Genomic DNA, 27,564 nt, shown 5'->3' with positions numbered 1-27,564 from the left:
AACCAGAAACAGAATCTTAACTATAGAGAACAAACTGATGGTTACCAGTGGGGAGGTGGGTGAGGGATGGGTGAAATAGGTGATGGGGATTAAAGAGTACACTTATCATGATAAACACTGAGTAATGTATAGAAATGTTGATCACTACATTGTACCTCTGAAACTAATATAATATTGCATGTTGAACTGTACTGGAATTAAAATAAAAAACTTAAAAAAATCTTCAATTTATTACCACATATTTTTCAGAATTCCCTAGATTTAATGTTCTTTTTCTGTTCCAAGATCCCAGCCAGGACACCACATTAGATTTAGTCATCATGACTCCTAAGGCTCCTCTTGGCTGTGATAGTTTCAAACACCTTCCTTGGTTTTGATGACATTAACAGTTGTGAAGAGTACTAGTCAGGTCTTTTGTAGAATATCCCGGAACTGGAGTTTGCCTGCTATTTTCTTTATGATTAGACTGGAATTATGGGATTTGGGGAGGAAGGTCACAGAAGTAAAGCACCATTCTCATCACATCATATCAAGGGTGGATGCTATTAACTTGACTTATCACTGTTGTTGTTGACCTTGATCACCTGTCTGAGATACTGTTTCACTGATTTCTCCACAGTAAGGTTCTTTTTCCCCCTCTTTCCATAGTGTACTCTGGCAGGAACTCACTACGTGCAGTCCCCATCTAATAGGTGGGGAGTCATGTTCTATTTCCACTACTTTTAAAATAGTGCCAGAAATGACTTTTGTTTCAAAGCAAGTATTCTGAAGTTTTGTTATAATGTGTTCTTTTACATTTCTTGTAGTAGACATATTAAACCTGAAGTGTTGATGTTTCACAGTAAAATTTTCTGCATCTCTTTTTCTTTCTGCAAGTCTCTTTCCATATCTAACCACCCTCCTACCAGCTACCCACACCAATTTAGATCAATTGGTTGGCTTACGGCTAAGTGTGTCAGCATGGGTAAATCAGGGCTGAGACTAAAGTCTAACACTTCAAAAAAACTGGGAAAAAATAAAGTCTAAGGTTGATCTTGTAACCTCAAAGAGACCTGAAGTGGCTGTTGGGCATGGCCAAGGGTTTTCAGATAAGAGAATTATTTTTTGCTTTGTTTGTTTAAAGTTACAGGTTCTGATTCCACAAATCAAGTGTTAGAAACCATTTTTCCTTAGCAAGAGTATTAGTGAGGGTGGCAACAGAACCAAGTACCTAGCCAGTAGACAGGAATTTTTATCTTTGATAATTACATTGGATTAGGTGACAATTTTGAATATTACTTCTCTTTAAAATTCTTAAAGAAAAATCAGATGTTCAAATCTCCATCTCTATTCTCATTCCTCTTAAATGATTCTCTCCTTACCTACATATTTTGTGTTTGCTATTAAAGGAACAGGTTTGTGTCTGTGAAACTCACACACCTATGAGATTTTACCTTTGCAAGTATGATTAATTAAGGCAGGAAGGTAATAGTTTGGAGAAATTGTAGTCAATTAAAAAGAGAAAAACTGGTTCTTGACTAAAGCAAAATTCTCAGCATTTTCTGCTTGCTATATAACTTTAAAATTATCATTTTTTGGAAAAAAAATAATTATTTGTCTTTTTTTTTTTTTTTACTAGCTGAGAGCAATTATAGGATGAACATGAAAAGAAATTATTGCATCCCTTCATGGCATCTCTGACCACAAGCCCAAGGTAATTTGGACTTTTTCATCTGGTCTTCCCTCTATATAGTATATATCAGGATGTAGGGGACATTCAGAAACTATTATAAATTCTCCAATTCTTTTATTCATTTTTTTTTCAAAACTAAGTGATTTTTAGCTGTCAGGTCAACAAGCTCTAAAAGAAGTACAGTTTTCAAGGATTACTTGCACTTGAATTCCTATCCTTCTCTTTCATCTTTAAGTATATATGTTCCTCTTAAAGGAAGCTTCCAGTTCCAGTAATCTCTTAAATCCACAAAAAGGCTGTACTAACCTTGTCTTTGACTCTTGTCCTTCTATCAGAACTTCCAAGTTCTCCACATTAAATTGTTGCCCACACAAAGATATAACATTGTTATTTGTTTTGCTTCTTGCCCGCAGCTCCATAACTTCTTTTAATAACAAATAATCATGTATTTTATTTTGTAAATATTATTACTTTGACTATATGTTTTTTTTCTGTCTACTAGTACAGATCTGATCTGTTAATAACATAAACTGTTTCTTCAAGAATATATAAATTGACAACCATCCAACAGAAAAACATCACTTAAATTCCCAGGTCCCTACCTCTAGGCATTTAGATTTCATTGATCTGCTGTGGGTCTAGATATATATATATATTTTTTTTTTTCTAACAAATTTCTTGGTGACTTTAATCCTCAGGAAACACTTGGAAGCATTAATCTGAATAACTGACATGCTGTATAATATATTAATCCTTTATCAATATCAAATTTCAAGACAGCAAGAATTTATATCTATATACTCACGTTTTAAGATATGAAATATTTTCATGTGTGTGAGATTCAACTTATTCTTAAGTAAGAGCATACATCATGTACACCTCCCCTCCCGCAGAATGCACAACACAGCTATAGAGTGTTGTCCACTCCATACAACACAGACCAGTTTGTTCAATTCTACTCTCTTGTTGCATTCTAGAACCTCAAACTCAGAATGATGTCTTCTTTAGCATTACAAAAATTTGCAAAATCCTAGACAGTAAATACCCATTCCACAAGACTTGTAAAATTAAAACAAAGGAAAATGCAAGTGTAAAAGGCATTATATTTCAAGTCAGTATGACTAGTTTCAAATAATTTGACACTTCTGAAAGTGTAGTCTGTACAACATTGAACTTCGAAAAAAAAAATCAGATTTATCAGATTCAGCAGCTTTTGAAGCCAATGGAAAATTTTCTGAACTACGGAAAAAGGGGATGCCAAAGTAGAGTAACATCTGGGGAAGGATTATGCTAATGAATATGATCTGTTGCAGAAGAGGATGCCTTCCAGAATTTTTGTTTCCTGCATTTAAAATATATGTGTATAATACCACACCAATTGTTTTTCCACTAACTCCTTTTACCTATGAGATCTTGATTTTGACAACAGTGAGGCTTTTTTGGTTTTTTTTTTTCCCCTCCAAAAGTGATGCTTTCAATAACCTAAAGCATGCAGTTGGTTAGGGATTACCAAATGATAAATGGAATTTCATCTGATTATACACACTGAACACTGACATAAAAATATATTAATTCACACAGCAAGTGGATTAATAGTTATTTGAAGTAACAAATTAAGCTTGTATCTTAACTCTTATGATTTGAAGTGAAATGTTTATGTCAAAATTACTGGGGCACACCACATGTTCCTTAGATAATTTAAATTTTTGAGATCAGAATGAGTTAGTGTTTTGACGGAACTATCTAAATAATTACTTCATCTGCATTTCACAGGCCATTAATGCATTTTTTTTCATACTAACCAATCCATCTGTGTATACAACGTGAGTTCACAAGGTAATTATCTACTTTCTAACATGCCCCTTTGGGCAAGGGAGGCAAATAAAAGAAGCACATAGTCTTCTGAGGACTCATGCTGTAATTTTCACCACTTGAGAGTCATCTGTTTTTTATTTTCTCAAAGTCTCTACCTTAGGAAGCATACTTGAGCAACAAATTAATGACATAAACTTTGTAACTCACATAATATAAGAATCCTTTCCCAAAATAGACATTTTGGAAGTTCAGCAATTATATCAGAAAAACCTTTCATAGCTCAAACAGTATGTCCCATTTTTACGTCCCAAGTTATCATTCAGATTGCTAAAAAAAGGGCCCATTTTCCTTTCATTCTTTAATGTAGGACATTAGCCAGAAAGTGCAGTATTTCCATGTGGGGATGTTTTATGATTATCTAATTTAATGGACACAGCCTGCTAATAAGTAAGGGTTGTGGGATGACTATATTTAATTCAATAAGAGGATGAAGGAATTAGAAAAAAGATTTTAAAAGAAAAGATATTTTATAGTATTATTCATAAGATTACCTACAATTTGGGGACAACTGTAACTGGACTATTTTTTTTTTAATTGAAGCTTAATTTTGTATTATTAAAATACCATTTAAAAATAAATCACATTGTTATCTATACTTATAGTATCTATGCCCATTTAAGAAATTTTATGTTTTTCCAACTGACTCCTGCAGTCACCCATTTGGATATGGGACTAACTCTCAGATGAAGGAAGATCTATAAGTATTTGAATAAAGTTAAAGTTAGCATCTATTCTTAGAATCCAACTTTATTTCCTAGACCCTTAATATTCATAAAGACTACACATTGGCATAAAAAATTAAATACATGGAATTTAATTTTTAACTTAGATTTGGAAATAGATTAAGAATTTATTCAACTCATACTTTGGGGGTAAAAACTTACCCACTTCATACAAATTATGGGGTTATACTATGTTCTTTCTTTCTCCCTTTTTTTCTTTCTTTTTTTTTTCATTTTTCTTTTTAAAACATTAATAGCAGTGGAACAGGAAGCATAACACTGAAAAAAAAAAAAATCAGCTGGTTGCCCTGGAGACAGGATTTCTTTTTTCATTATCAGTAGACATGAACCCTCAGTTTATTTACTTATTTTTATTATCATTATTATTATTATTTTATGAACCCTCATTTTCAATGGTGAGGAAAAATACTGATTTTTGTATATATAATTCTTTTTATGTTTACCTTTTAAAAGATATATCTTAGACAAAGGTCTTTTATTTTAAAAACTTAAAAATGTTGCACCATCAATCTCATTCCTAGTGAAATAAAATTTTATGGAAAGTATTATTCCCTGGTTACTTAGGTAATGGAAACTATTCAACAGGTCAGCTGCTTTATTGCACTCATACAATGAAAGTAAACAACTATTTTTCTGGGTGATAAGTTGGTCCTTATTTCTCATACATTTCCAAGCAGTAACAGATCCTTTCTCTTTCTCTAATAAACTGCCAATCTGAGAACCACAGGTTTTATTTTGTTTTCTACATAGTAATAACAGTAGTGTCTATCTTCCATTATTATTGACAATTCCAGAATATACCCTGAACAAAAAATTTCCAGTGCTTTCAATGGTCATAGAAGTTCAAAGAATAAATCAGAAGCAGGCATTAGAGGTGAGGCTAAGAAACACAATCTTCCTCTAGGGTAGGAAGAAACTGAGTAGAACTAGAGAGGCTAAGAATTCTAGACTTGAGGCTTCATAAAGTATAAAAGTTATACAAATTCCTTCCCCATTAAGTACTACCCAAATTGTGTCTTTCAACTGATATTATTTTAGTTTCTTCTGTTTAAATGGAATTTTTGAGGTATATATTTTACCAATCTGTGTAAGTTTCTCTGAGTGTTCATTTACTGAAATGTGCTCCTTTAGCAACAATATTCTTTCATGGTCAGGCAGTCTTTTTTTGATATTTGATCAACACTCAACCAATAATTACTGCACACATACCATATGCCAGGCATTCTGATAAGGATGAGAACTGTAAGACACACATGATCTCTGCCCTTAGGAACTTTACAATCCAGCAGGGAGGCTGAGGGAACAAATAAATGAATACAAATCATGATCAGTGGCATAAAGGAAATAAGTTGAGTGTTGAGTTGGAGAATAATAGGGGCAACCTGGCTAATTTAGATGAGGGGCTAGGATGACCTCTCTGAGGAATGACACTTGAACAGAGGAGTGAACGACCAAAGGAAGCGGGTACTATAAAGAGCAGAAGGAAATAGCAGGAAGCATTAGAGAAACAAGGACAAAGGCATTGACCTGGAAAAGGATCAGTGTATTTGGGGAACTTGGCTGTTGTAGCTAGAGCTTTAGTTGGGGAGAGTGAAGTTGGAGACACCTCCTTTAGCCATGATTCAGTAGTTTGGATGTTATTCCCAGACACTGAAGAACCCCTGGAGAATTTTAAGCAGGGAAAGGACATGTTCCAATTTATATTTCAGGGATGTCACTTGGTGGCTGAGTGGAAAAGTGACTGCAGTAAGACAAGTGTTTTAAGTCTCTATAATGGTATTTATCAATTCAATAGTCATTAGCCACATATGACTATATAAATTTAAATTAATTAAAATTAAGCAAGATTCAGCTTCTCAATAGTCGTATGTGCTTGCTGGTCATCATGCTGGACAGCACAGATAGAGACATTTCCATCAGCACAGGGACATCCTCCCAGGCATTTCTGCTCAGGACATCATCCATATCTTCATGCTCTCCATTCTTCAACTCCTCCACCTTTCTATAGAATCTGCTAGTCATAAGGTTACACTTAGCTTCCTCATCCTCATTCCTCATATTCCTGACTCTTCTTTTTCTGTGATTACTTCAATGCCTCTTTCCTCATCAGCTCTTCCCTTTTCTCTTTCTCTGTTCCAGACACAGCTTTCTGGCAGCCTGTTGTACAACTTCACAGAGCTCTTAAGTAGGCAACTTAATTTCACCATGTTCATAAATGTATTGTTTTTCCCTAAGACCATTAACTCGTCCTGCCTCCTGTATTTTTTATTTATTTTTTATTTATTTTTTAAAGATTTTATTTATTTATTTGACAGAGAGAGAAAGACACAGAGAGAGAGGAAACACAAGAGAGGGAGAAGCAGGCTTCCCGCAGAGCAGAGAGCCTGATGTGGGGCTCGATCCCAGGACCCTGGGACCATGACCTGAGCCGAAGGCAGACGCTTAATGACTGAGCCACCCAGGCGCCCCTGTATTTTTTATTGTGGTGCCACCAATCTCATAGCCACCAGCCTGAAATCATCTGTACTCCTTCTTTTCCATTCAGGCAGGTGTTCAATAAGTTGCTAAATCATAAATAATCTACTTTCATAATACCTCTTACATGCTTTTAATTCCAATATTGCCTAATTAATTCTTGTCTCGGCTATAGTTATAATTTTCCTGATAAAATTCATTCCAAATCAGCATTGGTAGATAAATCTCAAACTAAAGTTTTAACCAAGGTCTTCAAAGATACATGTTGCTCAAAAAACATAGTGCTTTCCCAGTACTGCTATAAAAAATAATGTTGGATTTCTAATTTTAATTTTCTACTTTTTTCCCTAGCTTTTTTGCTGTTCCAGAAACCTGCCCTATGCATTTCACCCTCAAACTTTGTTCCTGTCTGCTAGACACTTCACCCCCATTTATGATTGTCCAAATTTTCCTTTATTTAAGACCCATCATAAATGCTGTTTGCTCTCTGTTAGATTTAAAACTTGGTATTTTCTCAGATTCATCCCCAGTACAATTTTTTAAATGTCTTTTTTTCTTGACTTTACAGTTTCCCATCCTGCATTACAGAATTTAATAATGTATTATACCTTATAATCTCTGACAGTAAGAATAGCATATACATATTTATCTCCCAAGCAGATCTACTATAGTTATTTGATTGAATTAAATAGAATATACAAATATCCTCAAATTCATTATAGATTTTATTGTGGCTGTAAAGAAATATCCTGCCCTGACTTATCTAGGTATCAAAGTAAGTCAAATGTCTTTATAAAGACTTTTCTAGTACAACAGTGTTCCTTTAAAAAAGTTTGAGAGTGAAAACTAAAGTCTGCAGTCACTTTGGAGTCACTCAGATGGATTGTTCTTACCTGTGAAAAGAAGCATAAAATGTTCTGTTTCATCAGGGCAAAAGTTTTTGCTAAGGATAAATTGAACAGCATATGTGAAATTCTCAAGCGATTGTACTTACCTGTAAGTCAACCTTTGCCAAGATTTCAATTCTTAAATTCTTTAGCTCAAGATGAATGCCTGAGAATGTAAAAGTCAAACTTGCTCTTGGATTCTTAGCACAGTTCTCTTGATGGGTGGCATGTGCATGAAGAACAGATAGGCTGACATCTTGATTAACTAATCACCTTATTGTTTCCTTAGGATTTTATTGAATGAAGGGATTTCAAGGAAAAAAATGCCTTCATTTAAGTCATAAATTGTACAGAAAATATCATTAAGTGTTATTATTTGCATATACTTTTGTAGAAATCATGTGAAATATTTTGAAATTCCTAATTAGTTGATGGTCACATATAGAGTTTCACAATAGTACTTCTTATTTATATCTCTATATAAATTTAATACAGTTTATATATAGCTATATATCCAAAACCTATATGTAAATACTAAGGAATATGGAAATTGATTGTATTCCATAATTTTGGATTAATCTGCAAGTGCTATTGCTCCACACCATTGCTATTCATTTAGATGTCAGGAATAGTTATGTGATGTCAGTCTGAAGCAACAAACAGCATAGAGTCTAGAATATAGACATCATATATAACTGGTTTCATTAGGTACCCACTATATACGCTTATAATCTCAGGCTGATTAGCCATCAGTAAAAATCCCAGAACCAAATGTGGATATAATTTTTAGAAGAGTTACTGCTCTAAGATGCTACTTTTTGTTGTTGTTGTTACAACTTAAATCATGGAGATATAGATGCTGAACTGAAATAAGATCTCAGTTTCAGTATTTGGATAAGCAGAACAATGTTAATGTATTTAGTGATTACAGGTCATTTGTCATACTGCTAAAACATTTCTGCTAAAATTTATACACTAACAAATTATATGTTCATCCCACTATCCTACCTAATTGATCCTATCTTTCCTCTGACATCTACCTCAATGACCTTTATCTGTGAGTCATTTCTTATATTAAAAATAAAATTGAAAAATCAGTGTGTCTGAAAGCAAATCCCTTAATGAACATAACTTTTATATTTCCTATTTTATATCCATTTGGACCAATAAATGGATTTGATGTTAACTATTAATTCATTTACAGTTATAATTACAGAATACAATTCTAGAAACATTAATTCAATAAGAAAATGAGGAAGTAATACAAAGTTTCCAAATAATCCTTGAAGGTGCTAAGAACCAAGCATATGCCTGTCTCGGGGTCTCCCTATTTGCTGTTCCCTCAGCCTTAAATGCTCTTTACTCCAAATATCTGTAAATTTCTCCCAGGACGGTGCTCAAATATCATTCCCTCTAAAGTAATCAACACTGATCATCCATATAATAATAAGAGCCTCCATTTCTTTCTATCTCCTTACTGTGCTTTATTTTTCTTTAGAGAAAAATATCATTACCCTCATTGCATTTTATAAGTGTTATCAGTTTCTCAATTAAAATGTAAGGGGAGGGAAGGAGCTTTGTTTTTTGTCATGTATCCAATACTCAAAATGTGTCTGATAGCTGATAAATAAGCATCAATTGAATAAATAATGAGACAAAAATAATTTATCATATTTGACAATTCAAGTCTGCATGATCAAATGCATAAAGACTCATGTTTACCTCTTCCATAGTCATATAGAAAATATCTTCATAAATAAATTAAACTGTTAATTATGGAATAAATCATTTCATACTATTACCACATCTCTTATTAATACATAAAAGATTATTAAGCTACATTAATAAGCCACTTTTGTCATTGAGTTCCTGTGAATACTTGAGAAATGTGGTTACACATGCTTTGCAGTATTTTCTCCTTTCCTTACCCTCCCTTGTCAGCTCTGCTCTCACCTGATTGATCCATGAACACCATCATAATCTGATCTCCCATGGTCAATCTCGACTTGTTCCCATATCCTAAATTTCCACCTATAACTCTAGTTATGTGAAGACTAAATTCTCTTACTCTTTAATTAACTAAGATTTTGTGTCAAACTGAAAGGCATTGTTTTGGCAAGCAGTAAACACAACACTTGAGAATACGTACCAACATGAGAAGAGTAAAAATTCAGTCCCTTTTGCCCATCAGGGGTGTGAGTGGAGATTTCAATTTTTATGACTATTCACACTAACTAACTTGGAAAATTTCTGCATTATGCTGCTTGCTCCTATATTGGTGAAAATAAGGTTCACCCTCAGTGGTGGTGTAGGGTTACTACTTTATAACTTTTACAAGATATATCTCTTTTGATACATTTAGGTGTTTTTATGAAGACAGTCCTCAGAAAAGAATAAAAATAACTTATATACGATAATGTTGGTAAATGTCACTACTTTTATTAATTTTAATTATGACAGATATTGAATAAAGAGCTTAATAAAATTAGCACTAAATTACTATTAAAATTAGCATTAATTATTAATATTAAACAATACCAGTTGTTCAGTATCTTGATTTTTTTGCCATGGCACAGAAAATTATTTTGCAATGTTAAGGACAGACATAACAAATCTAATTATTTTAATAATCTTTTAAAATTGGTTGTGTTGGGGATGCCTGGGTGGCTCAGTCAGTTAAGCATCTGCCTTGGGCTCAGGTCATGATCTCAGGGTTCAGGGATGGAGCCCTGCATCTGGCTCTCTGCTCAGCGGGGATCTGCTTCTCCCTCTACTCTCCCTCTGCCTCTGCTCATGCTCTCTCTTAAATAAATAAATAAAATCTTTAAAAAAACTGGTTGTATTGGTTGATGATCATAAAGAATATTTAAGAAATTGATTTGAACATGCATAGAAAATTGGCAAAGAATATGAATAGGCAGTTCAAGTAAGAAAAATACAAGTGAGCAATAAGAGAAGGATATAATGTTCACCTACAGGTCACCCCCCCCCCAATGCAAACTAAGATATATGTTCTTGCTAGTAGACTGGTCATTCATTTATTGTTGTGGAAATGGCTATTTACATATTCTCTTGGGGATATAAGACAGTTTGAAATTATGTATGACAAGTCTTAAGGTTGTACAACTTTGACCCCCAAAATGTCACTTTTAGAAATAATGTCACTCTAAAAAATAATCAGACAAGTGTATGAATATGCATACACATGCACATATATGTATTTATATATGTATATGTATGCATATATATTAAAAGTGTTGTAATAAAATATCCCTATATCTCTACATGTATGACTGCAAATGTTTGCAACTGTATTTATAGTAGAAAATACTGAGAACCATCTAAACATACAAAATAAGAAAGTCACTGAAATGAAATTTCATAGAGGTTACAGGGATGATGCTGATTACAGTTAGTCATTGAAAAGACACTCAAACTAATTATGAATTCAGAAAAGCAGGTCATATCACAGTACATATAAAATGATTACATTTTAAAATATGTTGTATTTACATTGTAAAATATGAATCACATTTCTTTAACAAAAGTTATATTTTAGGTATATGCAGAAAAAAATAAGCTGGGGGAATATATGCTAACATTAACAGTAGTTATCTCTGGATCGTATGACTATGGCTGATTTTAATTCTAATTTTCTTTTTTGTTCAGTTTTCTTAATTTGGAATAATTGTATTAAAGTATTTATTTTAAAAAGCACTTTGAAAAATTTTCTAATAGTAAATATTTTGGTTATAGACATTATATTAAATCATAACTCATTGTTTGGAAATGAACTGTGGTTAGGTTGAACTATGATTTTTGAAAGGCTATTACTGAATAAAGACAAAGAGGGAATATATGTGAGACAGTCCATACTTCTGACAAGTGTTACACTTTTACTTTCTGGGCAGAGAGAAGTTACAGAAACAGTTACATATGGTCATCATGGCCCAAACTGCACCTATTGGAAGACAGCCACAAGGGGAGTTACATTAATGAAGTATGGCCAACAAGTAATGAGTATCGTACTTCCAGTTTATGAGAAATATTAGTTAGTGAGGGGTGAGTAAATAATGGCAAATAAGGTAAACACCAGCGTGCTATATTAGCAGGTCAAAATACCAGGATTTGGCAACAGTGTAAATACAGATGCTCTCATCTACAATTGTAACAAGCAAATGAAATGTAGGCTAGGAATAGACAGTATTTCCAGTTGGTGTTTAAGCTATATATCTTATTGGAAAATGTTATTATTAACTTAATGAATTATAGCTCATCAAACATCCCAGTTGATTAAATGATCATAGAAACCATTCCTCAAATCTATGAGATGCAAATTTCTGCTTTCTAGGACTCCATATCCAAACGATTACCCAGTCCTTTCTTTTCTTTTTCTTTTTTTTTTAACTTTCATTTGACCTCTCAAAAATACTTCTTCCTTCCTATTTTCATGTCCATCACTCCATCACTCCAGCCCTTTATTGACTCAGGTCAGGATTCTGACTCAAGGCTTCTAAATTTCTAAGTGACCATTTCTTCTTTCCAATCTCTTTGTTAAAGCTCTCTTTAGACATTTTTGATATGTCCTTTTGATGCAAGCATTCCCCCACTCCAAAGCCTACAATGGTTCTATGACCTATATACTAAAGTACAGATTCTGAAGGTTGGCATTCCATATTCCTTGCAATCAGATTGCCTGACTTCTGATTATTCCACCAAATCTCAATCACCTCAAAATATCGTCCTTTCTATAATATCTACTATTGTTAGTCCTGAGATGTCATAAATCCTCCTTTCAAATCATTCAAATTCTGTCAGTTTTTCAAGATCCCAAAAGAATTCCCTATCATGCGCTTCTGACAAGTCATTGTCTACTCAATTGACTAAGCAATTGTACATGACTTGCTTATGATAGTTCCTCTTTTATTTCCCTGTACTGTTATTTAAATCTTTCATGATTAATTAACTTTTCATATGTTCATGTCTTTTCCATCCAACTGGATTACAAACTCTCTGAGAACAGGCATTGTGCTTTGTATCAGTAATCTTCAAGTTGGGGTGTGAGTACTCCTAGGAGGTACATGAAGCCTTTTAAGTAACATTTTAAGATTCCTAAATTCCATTGTACTCTTGCCTATAAATAGCTCCTTGAGAACCCAGCTTTTTGAAAAAAGGCAAATCTTTATAAAACAAACAAAGGGGAAAAAAGCCAAACCTCTTACCCACCCCAAATCTTATCTTCAGTGCATTGCACACACCCCCTCTCTCAATCTCTGTCACTCTTAGATTTTTATTGTATTTAAGATGAAAGCCCTACTCTCACCTTAGGCTTCCCATGATGTATGTGCTGCCCTCTCTCCAACTTCATCTCAGACCATGTGCTGGACCCGTGGGCAATTTCACACCTCAGGGCTTTCCTATGAACTCTCTTTTCCACCTAGAATACTGGCTACACTCTTCACCTGGTTACAGCTTCCTCAATCTTCAGGCTTCAGCTTCAAGCTTTTGCTCTCTTGGACAAAAAAGTCCCAACACACAATGCAATTTAGGTTCATTCTCTTATTGCCTCCCTGGACACCCTCGACAACGTCTTTGCAGCATTTATCACAATTTCTACTTGGCTATTTATTTGTGTGATTATGTAATGTTTGTCTCCTCCTAGACCCTAAGCCCCACAGCACAGAACTGCTCTATCCCTGTGTCTAGCAAGGTGCCTGGCATAAATACAGTACTTAGAAACTAACTGCTGAATAAGTGAGAGAATATAGAAAGGCCCATGTTCATCATCATTAGCCATCAGGGAAATTCAAATCAAAACCACATTGAGATACCACCTTATACCAGTTAGAATGGCAAAAATTGACAAGGCAAGAAACAACAAATGTTGGAGAGGTTGTGGAGAAAGGGGAACCCTCTTACACTGTTGGTGGGAATGCAAGTTGGTACAGCCACTTTGGAAAACAGTGTGGAGGTGCCTCAAAAATTTAAAAATAGAGCTACCCTATGACCCAGCAATTGCACTACTGGGTATTTAGCCCAAAGACACAGATGTAGTGAAAAGAAGGGCCATATGCACCCCAATGTTCATAGCAGCAATGTCCGCAATAGCCAAACTGTGGAAGGAGCCGAGATGCCCTTCAACAGATGAATGGATAAATAAGATGTGGTCCATACATACAGTGGAATATTACTCAGCCATCAGAAAGGATGAATACCCAACTTTTACATCAACATGGATGGGACTGAAGGAGATTATGCTAAGTGAAATAAGTCAAGCAGAGAAAGTCAATTACCATATGATTTCACTTATTTGTGGAACATAAGGAATAGTATGGAGGACATTAAGAGAAGGAAGGGAAAAATGAAGGGGGGTGGAAATCGGAGGGAGAGATGAACCATGAGAGACTATGGACTCTGAGAAACAATCTGAGGGTTTTAGACCCGGGGGGGTGGGGGGATGGGTTAGCCCGGTGATGGGTATTAAGGAGGACACGTACTGCATGGAGCACTGGGTATTATAGGAAAACAATGAATCGTGGATCACTACATCAAAAACTAATAATGTATTGTACGGTGACTAACATAACATAATAAAATAAAATTAAAAAAAAAAAAAAAGAAAGGTCCATGTTGATTCCAAAAATGAAATCTATTTTAAATTTAGATGAATTTTGGAAATTCTGGAAACCAAAGCAGGGATCTCATTTTAGAAATGGAGGGAGAGCTTGGGTCCCACATTTAATGAGGGACAAAGCAGGGACTAAAATCGAGCACTTTGCATTCCTGTCAAATTCTTTTTGAATTCTTCCATTTTTATTCATAATATATGATTTAAGAAATATCCATTGACAGAACACCAATCTAGGCATATGCCTAACTTCTTGTTTGAGTTCAAGCCTCACTAAATCTCATTTTAATTAAATAAATGTCTATTGTTTTAAACCTATCTTGCCTCAATATTTCCATCTGTATAGTATGATGGTTCACAGAAGCAGTTTAGTGAGACTATCAGAAGAACATATTATAAAATAGTTAATTTCTTTTTTCACTTTAGTACTTTGAAAAGAGGCCTGATCTTTCTTTTAATCATTTACCTAAAAGAAAGATAAGAAAGATAAAAATTATAATATGGTCAATTAAGAGTAAGGATAATGAAATACATAAGAAAATTAATTCTTCTTATGTGCCTTTCTATATGAGCAGTCTCACAGAGCACCTCAGAAAGACAAATTTGCCATCATGAACATTCTCTTGTTCTGCAAGCTGGTTCCTCACATCTGACTTACAAAACCCGTAATAGAAGTGGCAGCTAATGGGATAAGGGAGGAGTCTATGGGCCACTAAAAAGAAAGAGCAGAGCTCATCCACAGAGTAAACTTCAATTTAGGGAGACAATTATATAGGGTATTAACACAGAATAGAATAAGATGATGCAATGTGAAAGAAGCATAGCTTTCTTTTAAGACCTTTGAAATAGTAATTTTTAAAAAAATCACACCAAAACATTATCATTCCACTGTATGCTTAATACAGTAAAATGGAAATTTGTAGCTCTTCAAATAAAAGAACAGTATTACATTTACATGGAAAACTCTGAACAGGAAATGAGGACTTCAGTATCCTGTAGCTTAAATGTTATACATGAAAGTATAATAACTATTATTTGTATGCAAACTACATATATTACCAATATTGAATCACTGCTTCAAAAGATCTTTTGAAATACCTTGAGACTCTACAATCTAAATATATTTTTTTCCTTGTGGTAATAGGGCAATTACTGATAATATCCATAATTTTCTGTGGAAATAAGATCCATATTATGTCCCAGGTTTAGAAAAAGCATTAGAGGAATATTCATAAAATGAATGGGAATGTAACACTTCTAAGTCAAAGTCAAATAACCGTAAGAGAACATTAGTGATTGCTAATGGATCTAGTTTATCAACACCTAGGAGGATACAACAGTGTATAAAAAAGGATTCAGAGATTTCACAGAAGCCATTAGAAATGGATTATTATAATCACAGATCTGTGTACACAAAATCTGGATGCAACCTGCCTAACAAAATAAAAACTATAATTATAGTAATACTTAAATATATATCAAATATTTTGTTGACCTCAGTATGAAACAGATGAATATGATAATCATTTTTACTCTTTTAAACTGAAGCATAAGCATAAAGGAAACAAAGCTATGTTTTATTCATTTATCACAAAAGCGAATTAAAAGCTAGCTATTCAAAGAAAGAGCTATCTTCCAAAACACTAACTGAAATGTTCCACAATGAACTCTAATCTCCAAGAGATTCCATGACCTCTGATTGCTGAGACTAAATCCCCGTAACCATTTGTATATTATGACTGACCCTCTTTGGTCCCAGTGATATTCCCTTATAATAGGATTTGTGTCATGACTTATCCCCAAATGCCCACACACACTAAACGGAATCCTACATAAAGAAAAAGGATGTGTCTTAGTCATCTTTATGTTGCATAGAGTAGTGCCTCATACACAGATGCTCACTTTGGAAATACAGCTGACCCTTTAATGCAAGGGGTTAGGGGCACTTGACCACCCCACCCCCCACACAGCTGAAAATCCATGTATAACTTTTGACTCCCAAAGAAGTTAAGTACTAGAAGCCTACATTGACCAGAAGCCTTACTAATACCATAAATAGTTGATTAACACATATTTTGTATGCTACATGTATTAAATACTGTATTCTTATAATTAGAGAAAAGAAAACATTATTTAGAAAATCACAAGGAAAATACATTTATAGTACTGCACTGTATTTATTTTTTAAAAATCCATGTATAAGTGGACCTGCACAGTTCAAAACCCATATTGTCCAAGGGCCAACTGTATATAGTAAACTGAACATAGTTCACCCATTAAACATACAGGAATTGAGCATCTACTATGGGTCAGCATTGTACTAAGCACTAAACAAAGCAAATACAGTCTTTGCCCTCGTGGAGTTAAATGCTTGATAGTGAGTAATAAAGCAACTGCAATAATGTGTGCTAGATGTTCTGATACATGAAAAGAGTGTGCCATGGGATGTTGGGGGGTGAATTATTACATAGTTAGGGAAGTCTTTTGAAGGAAGACATTAAGACAAAGTGAGCCCTGATGAATGAGAAGGATATAGGCAGGTAAAGGAGGGGTACCTAATAAAAATGATACCATGCTCTATTGGTTGAATTAAAAAGTATACAACATAACAGGATAAAAGAATAGAAAGGAAATGATCTCTGATGAGCCTGGAGGGATGGCCCTGGATGAAATCATACAGAGACTTGTAGAACACACTAGTAAGTCTGTCCTAAGAACAAGAGGTAGATATTGAAGGTTGAAAAGTGGAGGAGGCACATAATAAGTAAGTTGGCTTTTGAGAGAGATTACCCTGCAACATACAGAAAGATACAAGGAAGCAAGATTTGTGATTTATCAGTCCCCACATTGTGGAGTCAACCTAAATCTGTAAAAATATTCAATATATACTTTTTAGTGTTTCTTTTAAATAACTTTAGGAAGAATGGTAGTTTAAAACTTGGGCCATCATATTATTAAACTCTTTGCCCCAGATTCATTCACTTTGCAATAGAGTGCCATCCTATTAGCCTTCTTAGTATATGACACTTCCCTGATGAAAAAGGAAAAAATATTTCTGCTCATAGTTTCCAATCAATAAAAGTCCAATTAAGAAAAAAAAAAGATCTCTGCATGCCTACAATATTATAGGTAGCCAAATATTTGTAGAATAAATATATGAATGAACTATATTAATTTGTTTTGGGGGATGATGGCTCTCTTGATTTTCTTTTTCCTGTAGGTGCTCTACTAAAAACTGTCTCCCTGAATTTTAACAGTAAAGTCCCCTCTGGTGTCTCCTTTAAAAGTCCTTCATAAGAAGTACAAACCCTTTGGAGGAGAATTGACTTGGTAGTTATTTATACTGTACTATGGATTAGGAGAACTTTGTGGTTTCCTCAGTATTCACAGCATACCTAGTAAGCTTGGAATAAAAGTGTTGTTAGATGGAGTGGAAAGAGATGCTTAGGATGATGAGGCAGCAACAGAAGCTTTGACTGTGTAAGAATTTTTACACTTTAGGAAACATTTTGACTTACATGTCCTTTGTTAAAGTGATAACATATGTAGTTGTATAGGAAAACAGGACACTCTTCATGTTGGAACAGATGATGCAAGTCATCTCTGTCTCTACCAACTTACTGCCACGCTTCACATTCACTGTGGAAGTTATCAGATGGGGCAGCCTATCCTTAACATCACACAACGCTGAGCTTTAAGCCAGTACCCTACCACACTCTCCCCTCATCCCTAAATAGTGGCTGTGCTAATTTGGAAGTCAAAAGTCAGCATCTTTGGTACACCAAACCTTCTGACAATATAACAATGTCCCCTGATTCAGAAATCTCCCTGTTTTATAGATATTCAAGCAGTCTGACCATACCTAGCTACTGTTATAAAGGTGTTACAACACACACAATTCCATTTTATTGAAACTGGTTTGTAATCAACAATTTGTTAGGCTGTAATGGAGACATGCTTTGAATACAAAAATGCCAGTGGAAAGAGTGTGAAAAGGCTCAATATCTGCTTTGGGTCATTTGTACCAAATTTTATTGAACATAAAGATCAACCGCTGCCCCAAAATGACTTGGGCAGTGCATGAGCTAAAATTTGTGTAAAGATCTAATCACAGACTGAACTCAGAAAACATGCATAATTAAAGTGTTGATTAATTACCTCATTCTGCTGATATTTTTCAGTACCTATATACATAACATACTACAGAAAACCAAATGTTTTCATACAAGGCTATTTTAAATTTGGATATAGCAGACTCTTGATATAGAAAAAGAAGTAAGGCGCCTGGGTGGCTTAATTGGTTAAGCGACTGCCTTCGGCTCAGGTCATGATCCTGGAGTCTCAGGATCGAGTCCCGCATTGGGCTTCCTGCTCAGCAGGGAGTCTGCTTCTCCTTCTGACCCTCCCCGCTCTCATGTGCTCTCTGTCTCTTTCTCATTCTCTCTCAAATAAATAAATAAAATCTTAAAAAAAAAAAAAGAAAAAGAAGTATAATCACGAGGAAGCAAGTAACTGAATGACAAGGTCACTGAGAAAGAGGAACATCCACCTACTTGTGTCCCATGCACATTCTCCCCTCCTTCCCTCTCTTTCTTCCAACTCCTCTACCCTACCCGCCACCCTGTAATTGTTGACTTTATTCTAAAGAAGCCAAAAATAAGATGGAAACTAAGGGGTTTCATTTAGATGTGTCTAAAAAAGTCCTGTTAGGTTTATATTTTAAAGATTATATTGAATCAATCACTGTAATACACTACATTAACAAAATGAAGTATAAAAATCATCTTAAAAGATATAGAAAAAGCATTTGACAAAATTCAACATCCTTTTATGATTAAAAACTCTCAACAGAGTGGGTATAAAGGGAATATACTTCAAAATAATAAAGAGCATATATGACAAACCCACAGCTCACATTATACTCAAAGGTGAAAAGCTGAAAGCTTTGCTTCTAAGAACAGGAAAAAGAGAAGGATGTCTACTCTCACCACTTTTATTCAACATAATACTGGAAGTTCTAGCCATAGCCATCAGGAAAGAAAAAGAAATAAAAGAATTCCAAATTGGTAAGGAAGAAGTAAAACTGTCACTATATGCAGATGACGTGACGCTAAAGGAAGAAAACCCTACCAACTCCACCAAAAAAAACAAACAAACAAACAAAAAAACCTTTTAAAACTAATAAATTAAAGTTGCAGGACACAAAATTAATATACAGAAATTTGCTGTGTTTCTATACATCAATAATAAACCCTCATAAAGAGAAATTCAGAAAACAATTCCATTTACAACCGTACCAAAAAGAATAAAATACCTAGGAATAAACTTAACCAAGGAAGTGAAAGACCTGTACCATGAAAACTAGGACACTGATGAAAGAAATTGAAGATGACACAAAAAATGGGAAGATATACCATGCTCATAGATTGAAAGAATTAATATTGTTAAAATATCCCTACTACCTAAAGCAATCTACAGTCTATGCAATCCCTATCAAAATACCGATGGCATTTCCCACAGAGCTAGAACAAATAATCCAAAAATTTATATGGAACCACAAAGGACCTCAAATAGCCAAAGCAATCTTGAAAAAGAAGAACAAAGCTGGAGGCATCACACACCCTGATCTCAAACTACAGTAATCAAAACCAGTATTGTACTAGCACAAAAAGAGACATAAATTAATGGAACAAAATAGAGAGCCCAGAAATTAACTCATGCTTAAATGACTAGAATCTATATTTAGTTGAATTTGTGTTTTTAATTTTTACAGAGCATCATGTCAGCTTTCCTACAGTGACTATAATTCTTGTTGCTATATAAATTTTCATTTTATTAAAACCCAAAATTTAGGGGCACCTGGGTGGCTCAGTCCGTATAAACGTCTGACTTCGACTCACGTCATGACCTTGGGGTCCTGGGACTAAGCCCTGCATCAGGCTCCCTGCTCAGAGGGAGTATGCTTGTCCCTCTGTCCCTCCCCCCACGCATGCTCTCTCTCTTTGTCTCCGTCAAATAAGTAAATAAAAAATCTTTAAAAAAGTAAAATAAAACCCCAAATCTATTTGATTTTCCTCTATTTAGATTTAGATTAGTCAGAATGACTAATATCAAAAAGATAAGAAATAACAAGTATTGGTGAGGATATAGAGAAAAGGGAATCCTTGCACACTGTTGGTAGGAATGTAAATTGGTGTAGCACTATGGAAAACAGTATGTAGGTTTCTGAAGAAGTAAGTCAATCAGAGAAAGACATGTATCATATGATCTCACTGATATGAGGAATTCTTAATCTCAGGAAACAAACTGAGGGTTGCTGGAGTGGTGGGGGGTGGGAGGGGTACCTCTGAAACAAATAATACATTATATGTTAAAAAAAATTAGAAAACAGAACTACCGTATGACCTAGCAATTCCACTTCTGGATATTTTCCCAAAGAAAATGAAAACCACTAATTCAAAAAGATATATGGATCCCTGTGTTCACTGCAGCCTTATTTACAATAGCCAAGATACAAAAGCAACCTATTTCTACATTAATAGATGAATGGATAAAGAAGATGTGATATATATACATTGGAATATTACTCAGCCATAAAAAGGAAGAGATCTTGCTATTTGCAACAACAGGATGCACCTAGAGTGTATTATGCTAAGTGAAATAAGTCAGACAAAGACTAATACCATGTGATTTCACTTATGTGTAAAATCTAAAAAAACAAAACAAATGAACTAACAAAACAAAACAGACTATAAATATAAAGAACAAACTGGTGGTTGCCAGAGGGGAGGAGGGTGGGTGAGTGCAAAAAGAGGTGAAGGGGATTAAGAGGTACAAACTTCCAGTTATAACATAAACAAGTCACGGGATATAAAGCTAAAAAAAGAGAGAGAGAAGGAAAAAAAAGAATATACTGAATCCTAATTTTACTCTGTTCTTATATATATGACATTTAGTTTTTCTGTCAGAGTCTTAGAAGGTAGGTCTAATAATTTTAATGGTCTTTATCCCAGAAGTGTTATTTATATCATGACATTAGGTGAAAATTCTCAATGTGTGAGTTTCTGTGCTGAAATCTCATCTCATTCATAATAGCAATGTACTATTATATCCTCATCTTGCTGAATAGTAAACACTTTTATACCAAACATTTAGCTCTATAGCAATTACAATTAAAGTAGATCCAGAGCAAATTTAAATAGTCTACCTTAAATTACCCCAATTTAGAGGTTGATTCTGTCATCAGGTTCCTTCACAGCAATTATATTTGCATAGAATTCTTATGTGATGTATGTTTTAAAAATAATCTGAGATATGCCTTTTATTATACCAATACATACAGTTGACAATTGTTACAAAGGTTTTATTATAAAACTGTTTTAAAGATAGTAGGATAACAACTTTAGAATTTTTAGTAATATAATGTTATATGCAAAAATCTTCACTGTACTTTATGTTTGATTTCACTTAATTGGCTTGCTTCCATAACTGACTTTAGTCATCAATATTTGATTATGTACTGACCATGTGATACTAATGAGATTCAAGAACACTTAATCCACCCATTTTATTTTTATTTCTGTCGCTCTCCTCTCTCTCTCATTCTCTCTTTCTCTCTCTTAAGGTATAAAATAGTCTCATTTATCTTTACAGGTACTGTTGTAGATATCTATTACATTGGTTCTCTGGCATATACATATATGTACACACACACACACATTCAGCTAGTAAAGATCTTCATTTTTTTCCTCTGGAGAATCGCATTTACTACTGCTTTAGTCCATGTGGTTTAGATGAGGCTAATACTAACCTTGTTCTCTTAAGGAGACCTGGGACCTGACCCATCCAATCAGTCTACTTCCTCATGGTGATAATCTCAGGAATGAGAATGTAACTCAGGTTGAGACAATGAAAGCCCTCCCTGGAACTTTCACTAAGCACACTGGAAAGACACACAGTTAAGCTTTTTCTGTAAAGGATGCCAGTCAGGAGTGGTGGAAAACTCTGCTGGAATAGATCTACTGAGAATGAAGCCAACCAAAAGGAAAACAAAGGGAGAGATGGAGAGTCAGATTTCTGATGTTACTGTTTGAGCACCTAGATCCTGTCATTCAGGCCCCAGGAAATTTGTTAATTGAGTCAATAGATTCTTTCTCTTGTTTGAGCCATTTTGAGTAACTCAAACAAATGAAAGAATCCCCATAAAAGCTCAAGCAGTAGAAGACTACATATACTTTTATATTCTAAATTCATCAAGACTATATACATCTCATAATAGAAATTAACAGATTATCCATTCTCCCACATTTGGATCTTTAGGTTCCTTCCAAATTTTCATTAATGTAAGTAGCACAGAAATGAAAATCTAAAACATGAAGCATTTTTATAGTTTAGATTATGTCTATAATTTTTTAGATAATTACTGGGTGATAGAGAATTTTTTTTATAATTTTGCCAACAATCAATGGATATCGCTGCAAACACTGTACTCTCAGCAAAATTATTTAATTTTTTAGACAAACAAAATAAACAGATATAGATTATTTAATCTTCTAGACCAGCTATATATAAATTTTAATGAAGTTACTTGAAATTTTATGTCTCTCTATAATAATGAAATACTCTTTTAATAAAATCTTTTAAATTTAAACCAGAATAAAAATATTAGAACATTTTCCAATAAAGCATAAGGATCAAAGGAAAAAGAATTATTATATCAAAAGTTACCCTAAAAGTTTTTCTTGAATATATCAAAATCTAAATAGAGGAAAATCAAATAGATTTGGGGTTTTATTTTACTTTTTTAAAGATTTTTTATTTACTTATTTGAGGGAGACAGAGAGAGCATGAGTGGGGGGCAGGACAGAGGGATAAGCAGACTCCCTCTGAGCAGGGAGCCTGATGTGGGGCTCAATCCCAGGACCCCAAGGTCATGACCTGAGCCGAAGTCAGATGTTTAACGGACTGAGCCACCCAGGTGCCCCTAAATTTTGGGTTTTAATAAAATGAAAATTTATATAGCAACAAGAATTATAGTCACTGTGGGAAAGCCGACATGATCCTCTATAAAAATTAAAAACACAAATTCAACTAAATATCATAGATTCTAGTCATTATTTTATCTTTTTTAAAAAAGATTTTTATTTATTTTAGAGAGAGAGAAAGCACATGCGGGGGTAGGGGCAGAGGGAGAGGGAGAGAGAAACTCAAGTAAATTCCATGCTGAGTGCAGAGCCAGACTCCGGGCTGGATCCCAGGACCATGAGATCATGATCTGAGCCAAAATCAAGAGCTGGCCACTTAGCTGACTGAGACACCCAGGCGCCCCTATTTTGTCTCTTAATGAAGTTAGTCATGTATGGCCTAATCTTGATTAGATGCTTGAATAGAGAAATAAAATTACTTGATCCAAATTTTTGAAAAAGAAAACAAGGATTTGAGTTATAGATCAGATCAAATGAGTAGTCCGTTATGCAACAAAATTTACCTTTTGAGATGTTTATTCTAGTTAGTAACTAAGATGTATTATTTACCAAAATCCTTGGTATAAATTAGTTTTCAACTGTATTTCCCCTTCTATCACTTGCTATACATCAGTGTAAAATATTTCTAAACCAATGAATTGCAAACAGGAAGATTTCTTTTTATCGTCACTAACTTCAGAAGGAATCTTCATATATGCTTAATTAGCCAAGATTAATTAAACTTGGGGATATTCTGAGGACCAAGGCCCCTTGGGAATATCCATTTGCAAGTCTCTTGCCTTCAATAAAGCATAAGCAGTGAATAAACATCAGTGAAAAACATGATGGCCTTTTTATGGGAATAAAGTATTTTATGTGGACCGGCAAGTACTTTTTAATGTACCAAATTATGACACTACATATGTCTTGTATCTAAATAGAAATTATAATAAAGCCTAAATTGTTTCTTTTGAACATATGTATTATTATTGTTCATCATGTTTTTCTAAACAGTGGCAACTTTCTATATATAACTGTTCTCAAATGCTGCCACCTAAAGGTTAAAATTGGGTACAGACTAATAATGTCTAGAAACAAAAAAAAGTACAGTACCTGAGATACACAAAAATCCAATTATCTCATTATACCTGAACACTAATTTACATATATGTTTATCTATATGAATTTTTCTGAAGAGAATTATAAACTATTAAATTATTAATAAAATTTTATCAATGACCTTAGCAAAAGACAGTAAATAAATCAAGAATAACTTAAATATGTACCAAAATAATAATACTAATAATACTGTGACTAATAAAAATTAAAAAGATGTTATATAGATCAATTTACAAATTAAAAGGTTTGAAGTATGTATTTGCTGATTAAACATTCCAGATTAAGATACAGTTACATGAGACCCATTTTTGTCAATGCATTATGGGTTGGATAAAAACTGATTTCTGGGGTGCCTAGGTGGGTCAGTTGGTTAAGCGTCTGCCTTCGGCTTGGGTCATGATCCCAGGGTCCTGGGATCGAGCCCTGCATCGGGCTCCCTGCTCAGCAGGGACCCTGCTTCTCCCTCTCCCTCTGCTTGCCGCTCTGCCTACTTGTGTTCTCTATCTCTCTGTCAAATAAATAAATAAAATCTTTAAAAAAAAAACAACCAAAAAACAGATTTCCAATTTTGAGGAAAGATCAGTAGAAGCTCTTTATGCTAGTTAAAACCATCAATAAAAAGCAAACTTATCCATATGCAAAAATATTGAATACACTCAGTCTGCAAATATTCTGCTAGAGGCAAATGTCCAGGTCTAATTCAAATGGTTAGGGTATATCCAGAGAAAGACAATACTTAAATGTAACTATTAGCCTACTTAATGTTTTTGTAATGGTGTTTTTTGTAACCCATAAAAAGAATGCACAATACAATACAGTATTCTTAAAGTTACACAATGCTATATGTCACTTATATCTCAGTAAACTGGAAAAATTAAATTATATAAACTTCCAATTAAATTGAATTAAATTATTACATTTAAATTAAATTAAATTACATTAAACACAAAGCGAAAAAAGTGCACAATAAGCATTTTCAGTGTCTATTCATCACTGCCCATAAAGACTAACAATATCTAGACAATATAAGTTATTTGGCCAACTACAAAGTATTCTAGGAAGAGACTGGAACTAATTACCTAGAAGAAAATGTAGTTATCCATCTGTTGACATTATCTCAATCCTTCACTATGATTATATATTTACGAAAACCTTCTAGTAAGAGAAGTCATTGCCCTCCAGAAATGAATAAAATATTGCTTTGATTTTTATATCCTTTTCTTACGAGTTTAGTTAAGATGGGTATGTTTATCAAAGCCTAACCATCTCTGGGTAGACTGATACAGTTCAGTTTCAGAACTCACAAGGAAGGCTCTGCAGAGCCCACCAAGACACAGTTAATATAAGGAGCTCTTCACAAAATAGCAGGTCACCTTTTGGGTTGGTATCTTTGTAGCTGTAATTCATCTTGTGAATGTGTATAGTAATCACCAGACAGGAAGCTCCTTCATTCATTTAACCTCTAAGTTCAATGCCTGGTATATTCAATATGTATTTATTTATTGAATGAATAAATGAATTTTTATACTTAAAAATAAAGATTATGTAGTTGTTTATGAAATGAGATATGAATGGAAATGTTTCAAATATAAAATTTTTAAAATTTGTATCCAAAATAACTTGTACTAAGCTTCATTCTAATGGTTTATGCTTTAGCATTGATTAGGAAACATTAACAAGTTAATTTCAACTTACAGTGTATAGACTTGTAATTTTATTGGGTAAACTGGTACACATTAATAGGCTTGCATTTTCTCATTCTTCCCATTTGAATTAAAAGAAAAACCTCAAAACTGCTTGTCTAATAAAATATTCTCAGGAAAATGTTCACTTAACACCAAAACCATTTACTTGAAGTCATTGGTTTATATTTATTTCTTAATGTGATTAAAATAGTATCAACATAATTAATGTCTAAAATACTCTTAACAGTTGGGAACCCAGTAAGCATGGACTCAAATCCCACCTTTCTGTATGCCTCAAGTAAGACAGTTTTCTTAATCTAAAATAGTAATAATAACATCCACATCCTCATAGGAACGTTGTGTCAGCACAACAATGACTGAAACAAAATAAAATCTCAATAAATGACAGGCATACGTCAGGAAGAAGAGGGTCCGTTAATTGAATCAAGCTATTTCTTACAATTCTATGTACATTTTTTGCTAGATGTGATCCTATGACCACGTCATTAGCTTGGGGAAACCACTTGTTTTCTCTGCAACAGCTCACTTTCATATTTCCCATTTATCCCCAGCAAATCTATCAGCTGATTCAAGCAAGTATCGATAAGAAAGAGAGCTCAGACTCAATGTCCTCTTTACAGTTTTGCTTTGGAGAAAAAAGTAGGAATACAAGAAAATACTTCATGTCTACCCACACTGATTCTTGAGGTGAGTTGTCTTCAAGGCTCTGAAGGAACAGGAAGTGTCTTCTATCTGCATATCTGCATCAGGAGCACTTATCCTAACATACAGGGTTTTGATGGCATCATTAGGCATTATAGGATCAAGCTTGCTTTTAGCTTATACTTGTGTACCTCATTGTAAAATGTTCAGTCAAAATCATATTTGCCTATGACTCTTTAAATTCAAATTTTTGAAGATCAAACACCAACAAATGTATTATGCAAATCATGATCACAAAGTTATGAGGACCCTTCATATATGGATTGATTAACTGAACAATTTAGTTGCAAATTCCATGGAAGTCCCTAAGAGTTACTTGATACACAGTCATCAATGTTAATAATTATCAGGGTTTCTTTGAATTTCATATATGAAATTCTGCTAGGATCTGGCTCTATCCATTTGAATTACTAAAATATTAATATCTGCCTTCTCAATCTTCCTAAAATTATATGGTTTTTGTTCAAGGTACATAAATAGTGTTTCTAGGTTTGCCTAGGTATGAAGTTTAATGTATTGATTCCTATAAAGCTCATTCAGGAAACAAAAAATTTTATTTATTATTAACTTTCTAAGAGGCCAGGCAGGGTGTTACCCAGACTAAATGCTCCTTGAGGTAGCAATTTTAAAAAGTGAATCGAAGAGTCTATAGTTCATAATTCATAATTCATATTTTTGTAGAATTTATAGTCAGAAGAGTTAGGCCTAGAAACTTGAGGTGTTACCTGGAAATGTAATAATAAATCATGAGAGCATAACATGCTATTTCCCAGAAGGTCATGTTTTAAGAAAAC

The 27,564-nt window shown here is 33.9% G+C and overlaps 1 protein-coding gene across 1 annotated transcript in view; it reads right to left on the bottom strand.

The window, feature by feature from the left end:
• Positions 1–27,564, bottom strand: part of ADGRB3 (adhesion G protein-coupled receptor B3) — a 706,366-nt gene that overhangs the window by 456,449 nt on the left and 222,353 nt on the right. The gene's annotated exons all lie outside the window — the stretch shown is intronic.

This window comes from Mirounga leonina, unplaced genomic scaffold (assembly GCF_011800145.1).
Source record: "Mirounga leonina isolate KUSES-001 unplaced genomic scaffold, KU_Mleo_1.0 Mir_53, whole genome shotgun sequence".
NCBI classification, from domain to species: Eukaryota; Metazoa; Chordata; class Mammalia; order Carnivora; family Phocidae; genus Mirounga; species Mirounga leonina.
Note: the sequence above shows the minus strand (reverse complement) of the source record. Positions and strands in the feature narration are given on the sequence as shown.